Source organism: Mirounga angustirostris, unplaced genomic scaffold, assembly GCF_029215605.1.
Source record: "Mirounga angustirostris isolate CCGP_5_RB_7025 unplaced genomic scaffold, mMirAng1.0.hap1 SCAF_13, whole genome shotgun sequence".
Taxonomy (NCBI): Eukaryota; Metazoa; Chordata; class Mammalia; order Carnivora; family Phocidae; genus Mirounga; species Mirounga angustirostris.
Window position 1 is genome coordinate 74,552,973 of NW_026991721.1, and position 15,854 is coordinate 74,568,826.

Below are 15,854 nucleotides of genomic sequence, written 5' to 3' on the forward strand. Positions count from 1 at the left end.
AGTTCTGCCAATTCACCTTTCATTTCTGCTCTTAGAGACTCTATGTTGCCATTAATTGATTTCTCCTTTCTAGCCATTGTCTTCACAATTGCTAGCCTAATTCTATCTCTGACATCTTGGTTATATCCGCATCCATTTGTAAATCTGCAGCATAAGTCATAATCTCTGAGTCTTTTCTATTTTGGGGGTTCCTCCTCCTAATTATTCTGTTGATGGATGTTTGAGGGAATGTATAGAGTCCAAATTATTGACCAGAACCCAAGCAAGATGCACCTGTTTTCTTGGGACCTTAGGGTTGCTGGCCTCTTGTTTCCCCAGCCTGTCTTCTGAGGGAGGGGCCTGCCACACTGTTACTCAGGCAACCCTGTTCGGGTGGAGTTGCCCTGCGCCCCTGTGGCGGGGAATGTGCTCAGTGGGAATCAGTTTTGGGGGCTTTGTTCTCTGGCGCCTTTCCCTGGCGGCTTTCCGCGTCTCTTCCGCGAGTCAGAGCAGAAGAGACCGTTTCCAACCCTCTGCCTCAGAGCAGAGAGACCGCAGTCTGTTCTTCAGTGAGCTCTCCAGGCCACACCGTCTCCGTTTCTGTCCGTGCTGCTATAAACTGCTGCGTCCTGGGTTGTGCACCCCTCCGCAGCGCCCCCAGTCCTGCCTCCAGGTCGGGGCATGTCTCTGCCCCTTGTGCTTCTAAAACCTCCAGCCGCTCCCAGCTTATGCGCGCGCCCCCACTGCTCCGGGTTTCTGTCCTGGGGGCTGCCGTTCACAGGCGCGACCCTGCCGCTCCGGGTTTCCACCCCAGGGGCTGCCCTAAAGTCCTTTCCCCGCTGCTACCGGTCTGCAAATCTGTGCCCCATCCCCAGTGAGCGAGGCTGTTGCTCACGGGCGGTGTAGGATCCCCACGGCCAGGCACCCTCCTGCTGCCGTTTATCCTCCAATATCTCCCCGCAGAATCACGGCTGTCCGCTTCATACCTCAAAACCAACCACCCGGATATTCTGTTTGTAGAGATCCAGATCTTCTTACATCTCAGGCTGGTTTCGTGGGTGCTCAGAGTGGTCTGGTAGATATCCAGCTCAATTCTGGGGACCAGTTGAAATAGGGTCCCCTACTCCTCTGCCATCTTTTCCTCTCCCTCTATTGCTATTTTAATGAAACTCGACTCTTCCATCAAAACACCTCTTATAGAAAGCATTTCTGCTCTCCAAAATAGCAGTTTTCTCATTCTTACATGGGTCCACTGTTTGGAGTCTGCCTCATCCATTAAATTCCAAGCCTTCAGGATCATGGTCTGTGAGGTCTTTATCTGCACATCAGACAAGCACTGGGGCGACACTGACCTTCTGTGAAAAGAGCAAGTAGCATTTCTCTCTGGATCAAGAAGGCAGTGCATCTCTGCCTCTGTTTACTGCCCCTTTGACTGTTTTCTTAGTTGACAGTGTGGCTGCTTATCTTTCCCAGCTGGTTGTAGTTTGGCAGTGGATGTGGTACTGTGTGACATATGACCATGCTCAGAGGACAAGGCATGTTGGAAGTAGACTGCATGAGAAGAGGAGAACAGAGGCAGCATGATATGAAAGCATTCAAGGCTTGCAAAGCAGACGCCATGTTTTAACTTGGACATTTATTAGCCACATGACACTGAATGTGTCCCTCAGCCATCCTGAGCCTCTGTATCTCCACCTGGAAAAAAGGGAACAGTTATTTTTATTTTTATCTATTTTTAAAAATATTTATTTATTTGACAGAGAGAGAGAGACACACAGCAAGAGAGGGAACACCAGCAGGGGGAGTGGGAGAGGGAGAAGCAGGCCTCCTGCTGAGCAGGGAGCCCCGTGTGGGGCTTGATCCCAGGACCTGGGAATCATGACCTGAGCCGAAGGCAGACACTTAACGACTGAGCCACCCAAGTGCCCTGAGAACAGTTATTTTTATATCATAAAATTCAGTAAAAGATTAAATGAGATAAAACATGAAGCAATTTGTGCGGATCTTGGCACTCAACACATTGTACTTAATGCAAAGTACTTTTCCCTTCTTTCCTCCTGAGAGGTGTCAGGATATAATTTATTACCTAAAGAATAGATTCTTGTCCATCCTCTAGATAAGATATTCAAAACATGCAGTGTTTTTATGAATATAGGTCACTTGATAATTGAAGATGACCAAATGTACAGATGATAAACTAGAATTGATAGTGAACACAGTGTTCATAAGGCATAAAAATAGCATTGAACAAGTGCTCATTAATCTCTTAATAATGTCAGTCACAGAACCAGAGGTGAGTAAGATTAAGGTGTCAACCTTGTGATATGGTTCTTTTAACTTCTAAGTTTTTGGATTTCAAGTGACACAAAATCAATTTAAGTCTGACAGCTGTTTGGTAAGCTATGTAAAATGAATTTGGTGAGTCAGCTGAGCTCCTCTAACGGCTAATGACTTCAAAGTGGTGGATGTGTCTGATAGGTCTGATTTGTCACCAGTTATTGTGGGTTATTCTAGCAATTTGGCTAAAATAGGGTGGGGGAGATTCTATTACTGAGTAATACCGGTCTGAGAAGGTTTTTCTTGTCTCAACAAAAATATCAGAGCATTGAATTATAAACTGCATTAAATATTAATAAGGTACACATTTATATTAAAAACAAGATAGCAGTATACCCTGATCCTTTTTAGGTTATATCCTCTCTGTTATTCTACATTAGGCATCTGTAATACAATTCTGTTGTATCTCTTCCCAGAAGCATACGTTCTCAGTTTTCATAGTCCTCTTTTTGAGTCCTGCTGCTGATTAAATCATAGCTGGACAATTTCTCTTCCTTTCTAATCCATTCTAATTAAAGCAACAATTATCATTTCCCTAAATTATTTTAATCAGATTACTCCCTGCACAGGAAGCCATTGTAGCTCTTAATTAGCTCTTGAATCAAATGCTTCAGCATCTGCCCCAAGGCCTTCAACTCCTGTTGCTCATTTTACTGGTTTTATTTCATGATACACACATTCAGATAGAATGAACCTTCTTTTCAACTAAGCACACCCAGTTACTTCTGTCTCTGAGTTTTCAAGCTTCTTTTTGTCCCTTTAAAAATGTACTCTTCTTGGGGCGCCTGGGTGGCTCAGATGGTTAAGCATCTGCCTTTGGCTCAGGTCATGATCCCAGGGTCCTGGGATCGAGCCCCACATCAGGCTCCTGGCTCAGCGGGGAGCCTGCTTTTCCTCCTCCCTCTGCCTCTCTCCCTGCTCATGCTCTCTCTCTCCCTCTCTGTATCTCTGTGTCTCAAGTGAATAAATAAAATCTTAAAAAAAAAAATGTACTCTTCTCATAATACACTAAGTTGTGTTGCCACCCTCCTTTGGGTTTTTTCCTTCAAATTCACCTTCTCTGATGAACTCTCATTAACTTCTCTGATTACCTAGATTCTGGCTAATTCCTTCACTTCAGCATTTCCTTAGCTTTTTGGGACTGAATTCTATAGGGCTGAGAACTTATCTTAAAAAGCTAAGCATTCAATAAATGTTAGCTATAATATATAAATGTATTATATAAATTCATGTATAATTATATTAAATTATATAAATATAAATTACACATAATAATATATAGTATAAATTATGTATACTATGGTAAATTATTATATATTAAAAATAATATATTAAATATATATTTACTAAATTATGTAAATGTAATAATGTAATTCCAGGCTATCTTTAAGCACTTTGGACATATATCTAAAAATGAACACAACTCTGTAAAGAAGGTGCTTTTCTTGTAGCCATTTTCCTGATAATGAGAATGAGGCACAGAGAGGTAAAATAACATGCCTGAAGTAATTGGCTTGTAAAGATTGGGAATGAGAGGATTCTGAAGCAGGCCATCTGGCTTCAGATATGTACTCTTCAACACCAGACTCTAGGAGAGCTGCATTAGCTTACATTCATGTGTGGATTTTCTCTGTTGGAGGTTTAATGTCTTAGTTATATTTGCTTGTTTAACTCCATTTTGATTGGCAGAACCCAGAGGTCAGAAACTTTACAGATCAGTCACATATCTAGAAATATGCTTTCCACAGAGTAGAATCTCAAAACATTGCTACCTAACCCACAAGCTAATATTTCAGGAGGGTTTGTTTTTTTTCTCATGAAATTTTGGACTAGGGTTTAATTTTTCATGTGGTTTTCTCCCAAGTTTAAGGCAGTCAAAAAGTTGGAGCTCTACAAAATTCTGAAGATGATATTTTATTCATTGACTGAACAACACATCTTGGACATTGGGCCAATCACTGAGAATAAACAGGGGATAAAATCATCCCATTTGATGAAATAGCTATCCCATTGGAGGAGGTGGACATTAAAACGCAAAAGGCAAATATTTAAATTTTGCTATGAAAATATACTTAGTTATAATATTAATTGTAATTTTATTATAGTTTCCACAGTGCTCTTCAGTAGGCATACAGGGAATTATAAGACCATAATAAAAAGATTTGACTTCGTTTGAGGGAATCAGGAAAGTGTTCCTTGAGAAGGCTGCATTTAAGGCTTAGAGGATCATTGGAAGCTGACTAGGTAAATGGGAAGTGGGTGTGGAGTAGCATTATGGACACAAGAACAGTGTGCGGACAGGTCCTAAGAGGATTAGGGGTTGGAAACTGAAAAGGAAACCAGAATGGCTGCACTGCTACAGGCAGCAGGAATGTAGAGTGGGATGAGACTGGGGCGGTAGGAAGGAGCCAGAACACAGGGTTAGTGGACCTTGGTGGTATCTGTGGTTAGCACTTTACAATCCCTTTTCTGTGTTCTTGTCTTTCCTCCATAGATAGTCTTTCCCCCAGCCCTCAAGGTTTCCCATGTTCTCTATCTCTTTCCTCTCTCAATACCAGCTCTTGTGAAATGACAAAAATTTAGTAATGACTTAAAGTATAATACTGCCCACAGACCTTTGTATTATAATAAGAAGCAGAACCTATCTTCTGTCCCAGCCAAACAAATGAAGATATAACCACTGTCTTTTATTCATGGACCACGTAGGGACATGAGCCGAAGGGCAGTTCTTTTAGAGGTGGTAATTCTTACATCATACTAGTAGGCAGCCACCTACCTGCCAGTCTAAGCTTGGTAATTATAAAAAAAAAAAATTCTCTCTCTTTAATCCTTGTGCCATAGGTGTTTCATCTGTTTCCCGTCATTGTGAGGGTGATGGGCCTCAGGGTGAGAAGTGTGTGGGTGGTGGCATGTAAAAGAGACAGTTAAAAAATTATTAATGGTTTGTGTGTGTGCATGTGTGTTAAAGAAAAAAGGCAATTCCACTCCAATAAATTTGGTATGTAATTCTTTAACTGGGTGGTCAGCCATTCTATCTCATAAATAAGTCAAAAACTTAAAAAGTAATCCTGAATTCTTTTATGCTTTTTCACTTAAAGAAAACACAGCATCTAGGTCTTTCTTCACATAGCATGAATCATGTGGTGCTTGGACCTGTCACTTCAAGCCTTGATTAATAATATGCCTAATTGCTTTCCTTTTCCTTCCCACAGCTGGCAGAGGGAGTGTTGTCCATGTGACTGAACCACATTGACGGTATTTATGCTGCAAACAAATGGTGTGACAGTCTGTGGATTTCTCCCCTTTGATCCAAATACCCTAAAGACAAAGCAGAATTCTGAAAATTTATCTGTGTTTCCACTCTAGTCTCTGCTGCCTTCTTAATTTTTATATGAGCACACTTGGGATTTGAACCCATCTAAAGGTGAACTTGAGGATTGTAGCTTGTTTCTGTACAGCTCGCATGATGAGTAACTTAGAAAATACAAGCTTTGAGAGAGATCTTTAAGACATGCAATGCTTGCTTTGAGAAGAACATTCATTAGCATTGTTGCTCTTCACGCTCTTTGGTTGTGCAAGAAATGTAGCTACACATTCAGAGTAGACATTAATTCACAAGGTTTTAAAATATGCATTTGGAGGTTTCGCAGCTCCTAAACAATTTTAGTTTTCCCTTTTGCTAGTGTTTGCCTTCAGCTTGGGATGTAAGTGCTGTGTCTTCATTAGTGAATGCCCATTTGCTATTCAGTTCAGTGGCCTCTGGGATTGGAACATGTGGGAGAAGTTATCTCCTACAAGGTACACAGTATGAAGGAGAGGCAGATTCTATGATTATCAGAGGTGAAGTCATGCTCTTCACAGGTAACACCTGCTGGGGGAATTGTTTTCTGGGGGAGATTTCAGTTGCACAAGTCCTATTAACCTGAATTGACATGGAGCAGATGGGTAGAAAAACAATGAACAACGAAATTAACTTTCAAAGATGGTGTTTGCTGAGCAAAGGTTTTTACTTGGGGATAAGTAATGTTTAATAGCATCAGGGAAATAGAAAAAAAATTAAAATAACAGATTTTGGATTTTGAGGGTAATTTAGGGTATTTTTATCATTTTAAAATTTAAATCATTTATTAAAGTATTCATTCGATAATATACTAAATTGTGTGCTGGAAAAATTAATAACACAAATAGCCAGCTTCTTGAACCTCCCTCCCTCCTTTCCTCCTTTCTATTCCTTCCTCCTTCCTATCCTCTCTGGTCTCTGTTTTTACCAAAGTTATAACATATACTCTTTAAGGTGTGAAATAATTTTATAAAATTCTTCAATCTCTTAGCTCTGCCCTCTCCATCCAACTTGTACCCCTTTCCCCACCCAAGGTAAGAGATACTCACTTCTTTTGGCTTACATTTTTTTATTTATTCAAAATATTTAGGGCTATTTTAGTATGCTTCTGTTGATATCTGGATTCTCCATTAGGCTATATTTATTCTCCACTACAGAGAATGAGAATATACTTTTTCTTGTTTCACACTCATTCACCAGCTTCTGCTATGCACCAAAGAATCCTCTCCATTCCCCTTCGCCCAATGTTGCTATCACCATAATTTCAGTCCGATCTATTCCATGTTTATAGTGTTTTGATTATGTAAGCACTAGTCACAGGTGAGCCATGCTGTTTCCTAGGATTATTATTTCTGTCCTCCTCATCTTTTTTCCCCTTATAAATTAATAGTTGTTTCATTTTCATATCAAATAATTTCTATTTAGTTACCATTGTTTCTACCCCAAATCCTCTGTCAGTTGTCTAAATCATGATATATTTAGATGATGTAAAAATTAATCAGTTTCACGTGTTTGAAGATACCTTTTGGAGCTTTCTAATCTGGTTGCCCTAACACTGGGTGCATGATGGTTCTTCTGAGAACTCCTTTATCAGCATCCCAGGGCTTCTTTTTGCCTTTATTCTGTTAAAAGCTCTATTTGTATTATGCAGTCATTAAAAAATACGAAATCTTTCCATTTGCAATGACATGGATGGAACTAGAGGGTATTATGCTGAGTGAAATAAGTTAATCAGAGAAAGACATGTATCATATGACCTCACTGATATAAGGAATTCTTAATCTCAGGAAACAAACTGAGGGTTGCTGGAGTGGTCGGGGAGGGTATGTGCTATGGTGAGCGTTGTGAATTGTGTAAGACTGTTGAATCACAGATCTGTACCTCTGAAACAAATAATACATTATATGTTAAAAACAAACAAACAAACAAACAAACAAACAAAAAAACCCCCCAAGATAGTAGGAAGGGATAAATGAAGGGGAGGAAATCGGAGGGGGAAACGAACCATGAGAGACGATGGACTCTGAAAAACAAAGTGAGGGTTCTAGAGGGGAGGGGACTGGGGGGATGGGTTAGCCTGGTGATGGGTATTAAAGAGGGCACGTTCTGCATGGAGCACTGGGTGTTATATGCAAACAATGAATCATGGAACACTTCATCTAAAACTAATGATGTAATGTATGGTGATTAACATAACATAGTAAAATAAAATTTAAAAAAAGAGCTCTATTTGTTGTATTGCATGTGTTTCTTCACTTTGCTGGAGCACAACCTCTGTTAGTTCTAAAGAAGGAGGGTGACGGGAGTTAAATTTTTCAATAGTTAACCTGTCTGAAATATTTCATTCTCAGTTATATGAAATTCAATATTAGACATAATTTTCTTGTATGTCTCTTGTAGGCTTCATTGTCTTCATCTATTTTCCATAAATATTACATTTGGATACCTGATATTTTGCCTAGAAGTGAGAATGGTGATAAAAATAGCCCATCATACAGGTTGTGAGGATTTAATGAATTACTCTGAGTCGAGCACTTAGTACCTGGCATATATAAGCTCGTAATAAGTCTTAGCCTTTTATTTCTTTATTATCTCTCTGTCTGGAACTCCTATTATTCCTGAGCAGGACCTCTAAATTTCTTATCATTACTATTTTTTTGCCTTTGCCTTTTTACCCAAATTTCTAGGATATTTCCTTACCTTTGTCCCTTTGTCTTCCAGCCTATTTCTTGAATTTTTCGTTTTCAGTCCCATATCTTAAATTCCAATACCGTGTATGTGTGTGTGTGTGTTTAGAGTATCGTTTGTTCACCGATCCCATATCTTAATTTTCTGAGGATCTGAACTGTGATTTTATTTTTAATGTTTTGTTTCCTATGAACATTCTACTTTTCTTCCAAATTTAGACTTCTCTTTGCTTGTTTGTTCTGGATCCTTTGAGTTAGAGATTTTCTCAGGTACCTATTAAATCTTAGTTGTCGGGCGCCTGGGTGGCTCAGTCGTTAAGCGTCTGCCTTCGGCTCAGGTCACGATCCTGGGGTCCTGGGATCGAGTCCCACATCGGGTTCCCTGCTCGGCAGGAAGCCTGCTTCTCGCTCTCCCACTCCCCCTGCTTGTGTTCCTGCTCTCTCTCTGTGTCAAATAAATAAATAAAATCTTCAAAAAAAAAAATCTTAGTTGTCTTCTCTTATTTAGAGGCCTTTGTCATCTAACTATTGGATACAAACCTTCGGCTATCTCATGGGCACCTTAACAACAGCCCCCTCCTTCCAAACGTACTTCTCCTTCAATCTTCTGCGTCTCAGTAAATGACATCATTACTCACTCGGCCGCTCGAGCTAAAACTAAAAATTATCTTAGATTTCTTTTTTCTTTTTTTAAATCATTGATGTGTAATATAGCCACAAATCTGAGATTACAAAAACATATACTATCCCTCTTCTTCTCTTCTCCAGCATGCTCCAACCACAGTAGACTTCCTTTAGATCCTTAAAAATTCCAAGCTTGTTTCGCCTAAGAACATTTTTCCTTTTGGTGGAATGGTCTTCTGGATTTTCACATAATTGCTCCCTTTTATACTCAGTCCTTACAATCTCTTCAGAGAAGCCTTTCTTGGTGTTGCAGGTAAAGTAAAAACCCACTGATTCTCTGTCATATCCATCTATATTAATTCTGTATAAATTATCACTATCTGATATTTTTGTGTTCATGTTATTTATTTCTGCATGTATTTTTGTTTATTGTTCATCTCTTATCAGTTGATGCAAGCTCCATGAGTGCAGGCACCTTGTCTGTGTACAACTATATTCCCAGTGGCACATAGTGGTCAATATTTGTTAAATACAAAATAATGAATGTAATATAAAACTGTATATTGAAGGCGCTGGATGCAGTGGACTGAGTAGAAAACTGTTTTACTTTACCCCAGTACACGTTCTGCAAACCTATTCAATAAACTTCTTCTTTCCCCCCATGGATTAAATCTCCATCAAGTTTAATAGCTTTTCCCTTTGCTTTCATGAACTAAAAGCTTATGCTAATTTTATATATAAAAACTCCAGAGACACCTGACTGGCTTAGTCGGTAGAACATGCAACTCCTGATCTCAGGATGGTGAGTCCATGCCCTACGCTGGGCATAGAGCTTATTTAAAAAACAAAAACAAACCCCTCCCCAAATTCTAGACTGTCATCTAATGGAAAACTCTCTTCTGCCCTAGGGCTTAGTTCATTCTTAGAGTTCTATAGTAGGAAAAGGCAAGGAAGGGAGACTAGATGGACTCTCACAATTTCCCTGCATCGCTCTATCCTTCACTTACTAAGATTTTTCTGTCTCCTCTACAGAAAGGTGACTGCATAGCATATTATCTAAACTGGGACACTTTTGTGAGGGAAGGGGCACTGTTATTAAAAGAGGCCTACAGCACAAGGATGGAGTGGGCCTGGTCCTAGCACACCAGCACAGGGCATACGGTTGTCTTATTCCAGGCCCAGGAATAGTGGGGATCCAGGGAAGGAGAGAGGTAAAGGTAAGAAAAAATGTCAACCAGTGGGTACAATTAGTACTTGGCTCTAGAGCTTTCAGTGTGGTAGATGCATCCTTGCTGCATTTTTCTTGCATGGAGCATCTTTGAGGACTTTTCAGAGCAGAACCTTACCCTTCTACCCACCCCACCAACCCCAGGGAACTCTCTGAAGTCTTTGGCACAAGTGGTGCCTCCTCTGGCTATTAGCCATGGCCTCGGCCTCGGAATCTGCATCCTCAGCTCCACCTCTAGCCTCCTGCTGAGTTCACTCCACCCCACGCAGAAAGGTCCCTAATTAGGTGTACTGTTCAAGATAGACCACTGTCCTCTCCAACTGTGCAGGGTCCACATCTGGAACCTTAGGCTCTGCCATCAGTTAATGGGCACTTTGTTCTTCTATGGTCCCCTCTCCTCTGCCAACTCCAGTCAATCTCTTACCTTTCAGAATTCTTGAATCAAGAGTCAGGTACAACCTGTACACCAACAGATGTCTCCGTGACCCTCAGAAACATGGGTCAAGCTCTGTAAATAGTTCTCTGAAGCTCCCTTCTTGAGGTTTGCTATAGATAAGCAACTCTGTCTCAGCCATAGCCCTTCACAAACTCTTTCTGTGAATAAGTCCCTGTTACAATTCACTTTAACTTTCTGAAGTCTCTTTCCTTATTTAGCTTGGGGGTTGGCAATGGGCTGTATTAATACTGGTAGAACCTGTTCCACGATCCAACCCTATGAAGGTCTAGTACCTTATTTTAGGGTATGAAATACTGAACACCTTTGGTAATGTTCTTAGCCTTTTAAGCCTCAATTTAAACTCCAAGACAGTGAGAAAAAGTCATATGTAGTGCTGTTATGCTGATTTTAATTAAAGACTTTTTATGTACTGGGCACAATATTAGGCATTTTGCATATAATTTCTCATTTAGCCCTCACAATAATTCCATTTATGTAGGAGCCACCTCCATTTTACAGATGAGGAAACTGAGGCCAAGTAATATTAAATAATGAAAAATAGACAACAGTCACACAGTCTGGATTTGAAGCCAGGAAGCTTTCTTTCAGAGACTATAGTCTTGATCGCAACACCATCCTGCTTGGTGAGGGGTAGGGAGAATAACATGAAGTTGTTTGCCTCTTTCATGCCTTTGTCTCTTCTGAATCTTAAACCTGGTGGTTCACAGCATAGTGAGATATCAAAGGAATTCTATGCTAGCTGATAATAATAACAAGAGAAAAGCCTTTGCCATGTAGGTAATCCACCTTAAGGAATGTGAGGATTCAGGCAGAAATGGGGTCTGGTAGGCAAAGTATAAAGGGCAGTTGCAAGATGCAGTTGGTATTCTGTGGGAGAGAGAGGCAAAAAAGGGAAGGTGACTTGAGGGGTAGAATAGGGAAAACTTTCATCTTTCTTTCAACTTCAGATTTTTGCTTAGCTGCAACAAAGGTGGGATTCTTTCTGATGCGGAATGTGGTTTTCCAATTACCTAGGAACAAAGGAGGGATACATATAGTGTAGAGAGGGAGTCAGGGTATTTATCAATTTGAATCTAAATAGAATAGAGGTGAAGAGAAACTCAGATTCCACTGATTTTCACTGCTTTTCTGATAATGACCATGATTATCTTGTAAACAAAAGTATTTTGCTCTTGGGTTTCCAGTGATTTTAAATATTTTTACTTTCATTCCTTTAATATCCCATTAGCACTTTGCTAGATCATTGTATTTGTACTTTTCTCCACCTTAGAACACTCCAGCTCAAACCAGCTAAGCCATAACATAACTCAGTGCCTGAATTTATTGTGTCCAACATGTTAACTGCTAAGAACTGCCTTTTTCCTTTTTTTAAATTATGTTATGTTAATCACCATTCATTACATCATTAGTTTTTGATGTAGTGCTCCATGATTCATTATTTGCATATAACACCCAGTGCTCCATGCAGAACGTGCCCTCTTTAATACCCATCACCAGGCTAACCCATCCTCCCACCCCCCTCCCCTCTAGAACCCTCAGTTTGTTTTTCAGAGTCCATCATCTCTCATGGTTCATCTCCCCCTCCGATTCCCCCCACTTCATTTTTCCCTTTCTACTGTCTTTTTCTTTTCTTTTCTTTTTTTTTTAACATATAATGTGTTATTTGTTTCAGAGGTACAGGTCTGTGATTCAACAGTCTTACACAATTCACAGCGCTCACCATAGCACATACCCTCCCCAATGTCTATCACTCAGCCACCCCATCCCTCCCGCCCCCACCACTCCAGAATACCTCAGTTTGTTTCCTGAGATTAAGAATTCCTCATATCAGTGAGATAATATACTTGTCTTTCTCTGATTGACTTATTTCACTCAGCATAATACCCTCCAGTTCCATCCATGTAGTTGCAAATGGCAAGAGTTCATTCCTTTTGATGGCTGCATAATATTCCATTGTGTATATATATATACCACCTCTTCTTTATCCATCCATCTGTTGAAGGACATCTTGGCTCTTTCCACAGTTTGGCTATTGTGGACATTGCTGCTATAAACATCGGGGTGCATGTACCCCTTCGGATCCCTACTTTTGTATCTTTGGGGTAAATACCCAGAACTGCCTTTTTCCTAAAAATAATCTTGTTAATGCTATATAGATTGGTCACACAAAGCTGCTTAGCCAAAATATAGGCATTACAGTTGTGACTAGAGACAGACTTAATTGAGAGCTGCTGTGATATTTAATTTCCAGCAATATGCATCAAACATAAATAAAGTAATATGTACAAACCAGTTTCCCAACTGAAGAAAGGTGGGAAACATGTATGGTGTTCTTTGGGTTTGCTGTATGTCCTGTTGCTCCAAGGAGCCCATGACCACATTGCTTGCCCTCTCACGGACAGGGCAGGCCCTTGCTTTTCTTTGATGGCTGGGCACCTACCATGACCTCTGTCACTGCCTTCTGGATGACATTTTTCTTCTCTGCCTGGTAAAACCAACCACTGTTTTTCCCCCAGGAGTGTGTTGATTATGTCATTGTCATCATTGCAGCCAAAGTCACATCAGTCTTGCTTTCTGTTAAATTCACCTTGAAATCTTGGCATTTGATTCCAAGGCCTTTCTGTTCTCCCCCTCCTTTTTAACATTTTCTTCCTGTACTGTAATCACATTTTGTTGTCTCTCTTGATATGAAAGTGTCTGCACTTGACATCCTTGTCAGCGTGTTTTTCTTTATTTCTAATACTTTATTGTGTATGTCACTGTGATTGTACAATTGTGTCATAGTATTTGTCACATTCACAATTTTGATGTTCAATATTTGTCCTATTACTGCCACAGATACAAGATAACCTTTTATCAAATACTTTTAGAGACTTCAGACAGTCTCAAAGAATAGTAAAGCAGAAGTTGTTTTAGTTACTCCAAAATGTTCTGCAAACAATTCTATAAAACAGAGAAAGAGGTATCTCAAACTCATAGATTTCCCAGATTGTTTATTAAAGCTGCCAGTTTTATTGCACTCTTTTCATGAGTTGTTCTCATGTCATGGTAAATAGATAACTAAATTTTTCCATATTCTTGGTTGAATTTGGTGGCTCTCTTGAACTAGAAGCCAGAACTTCATAGTGTGAACTCTCAGTGTAGCAGAATTCTTTTATCTGTAGTCTCTTGTGGAGAAAGTATGTCTCTTTGAGTTAATATGATTGTAAAAGTATGTATAAGATGCTATAAACATTAATGATATTTGGAGGAAAAGCAAAATTAAAAATTTTCTTCTTGTCCTACAGTGTTACCTTGTAAATTATTAAGGAATAAGAGAATAATCCACTCCTGAGAGCTAGATGTCATTTTGATAACACAGCTATGAGTTATGTTGCTATTTGTCCAGAATATAAAGTTAGCAATGGCTCAGTATTAATGACTTTTCCTTTTCCCAAACAGACTCAGCATCCTTTGGTTTTGAAGGCAGTACTCCTTCTTGAGCCTTCTAAGATTTATTTTACCCTTTAGTCATTCTCTAAATGTCACACAAACTCAAGCTGGAGCTCCTTCCCTTGTTGCAGCCAGTATCATCATCCAAATTTAATCTCTGCTGCCCTCTGCCTCTTGATCTTCTTTTTATTTCAACCACTTATTTCTTCAAAAACTAGACTAGAATCTTACTTTTTTTTTAAAGTATCAAAGGGGCCTTGACAATTTTAATTTACAGAGAAAACAGAGAAAACGATTTATAGAGAAAACAGTGAAACTTTGGGTTAAGGGCACGGTTAGGGCAAGTGTCAAAGGTTGTATCATTTAAATTCAGCTTTCCCCAAATCATCTCAGTACATGGGATCTTTCTTTGTCCTAGGTGAGGAGTCTTTCAATGAAGTTCTTTAGAAATGAAAAGTAATAACAGAAGTAAAATATCACTGAGTTCCTTCTCAGTGACGGAAAACTCAGTGGTGTGAGTCATTAATCCTAGCAGTAGGGTCCAATTTCATCATAAAGATATGCTCATCTGTGCTCATGTTACTGCAAGCACATTTCTCTCCTGTCTATAGGAAGAAATTTTCAGTGATGAATAAGGGGACAGAATGGCTTCCGTTGCTATTTTAGTGTGTTAAAGCCATCACTTAGTGTTTATTATACTAATTATCTCCCTGTTTATTTTGTGCAAATATTTGTGCTGTTACTTAGTGAGTAGATAATGAATTCCTGTTGGCAGAAGGTGGATAAAGGCAGAAATTTTAAAAGATCTGAAATCTTGGCTCAGGATCTGAATCTTGAGTGGGAAAGTTCAGAGCGGTCATTAGGATGTCACCTATTGGCATGAACGGGTGTTGCGCTCATCGCTTCTTGAGCATCAGTTCTGCTTGCCGAATTACTGAATTATGGCTGCTCAGTGTTTGAACTTGCAATGAACTGCCTGCTCTAATAGGTTTCATCTTCATTATAAGTTGATAAAACAAATAAGTTCAAATATGTAATTAGATGTGAGGTTTTTGAAGAGTGGTTTATTAGAAGAAGGTAAATTTGGGGGAACAAATATAAGGCTATTAAGATATTGGTAGAAGATTAAGACAGTCACTATTGGAATTGTATAAACAAATGCTAAAGTGTTACTTTTTAATGAAACAGTAAATTTAAATAAGCAAGTCATGGGCTGCATTTTTCGCTTGACATTTCATTATCCCACAAATTACATATTCCGCTTGGCCATCGCAATATAAAAGCTTGGTTACTAAACAGCAGATTAAAAAATGGATGATGAATATTTCAGAGATTTCAGGATCTCAGCCTCTCAGCAGTTCTTGTTGTTATCGATCCTGGCAACTTATTTCACAGCGTGTCAGCAGACAAATACATTTTAGTAAACTTGATGTATTAAATAGGATACCATTTTTTATCAAGATTTATATATTAAAGGCAATCAGTTGACATTCTTCTGTAATCAGCTTTGTGACTGACCAAATTGATTATATCAAAATCAAAGGAAATTGCCGTTAACATTTATATTTGTGTTGCTTGCTGTTTGTTACTCATTTACTAGAATATGATACACACACCGACTCACGCCCACATAAATATATATATAAATATTCTTAAGATTTAAAATCCTTTGAAGTTGTAAAATTTTAGAAAATGAAATTATTTGGATTTAATTATAAATTTGTCATAGATTATCTCCAATGGATTAATCTCTCAGCCACGAATATGATA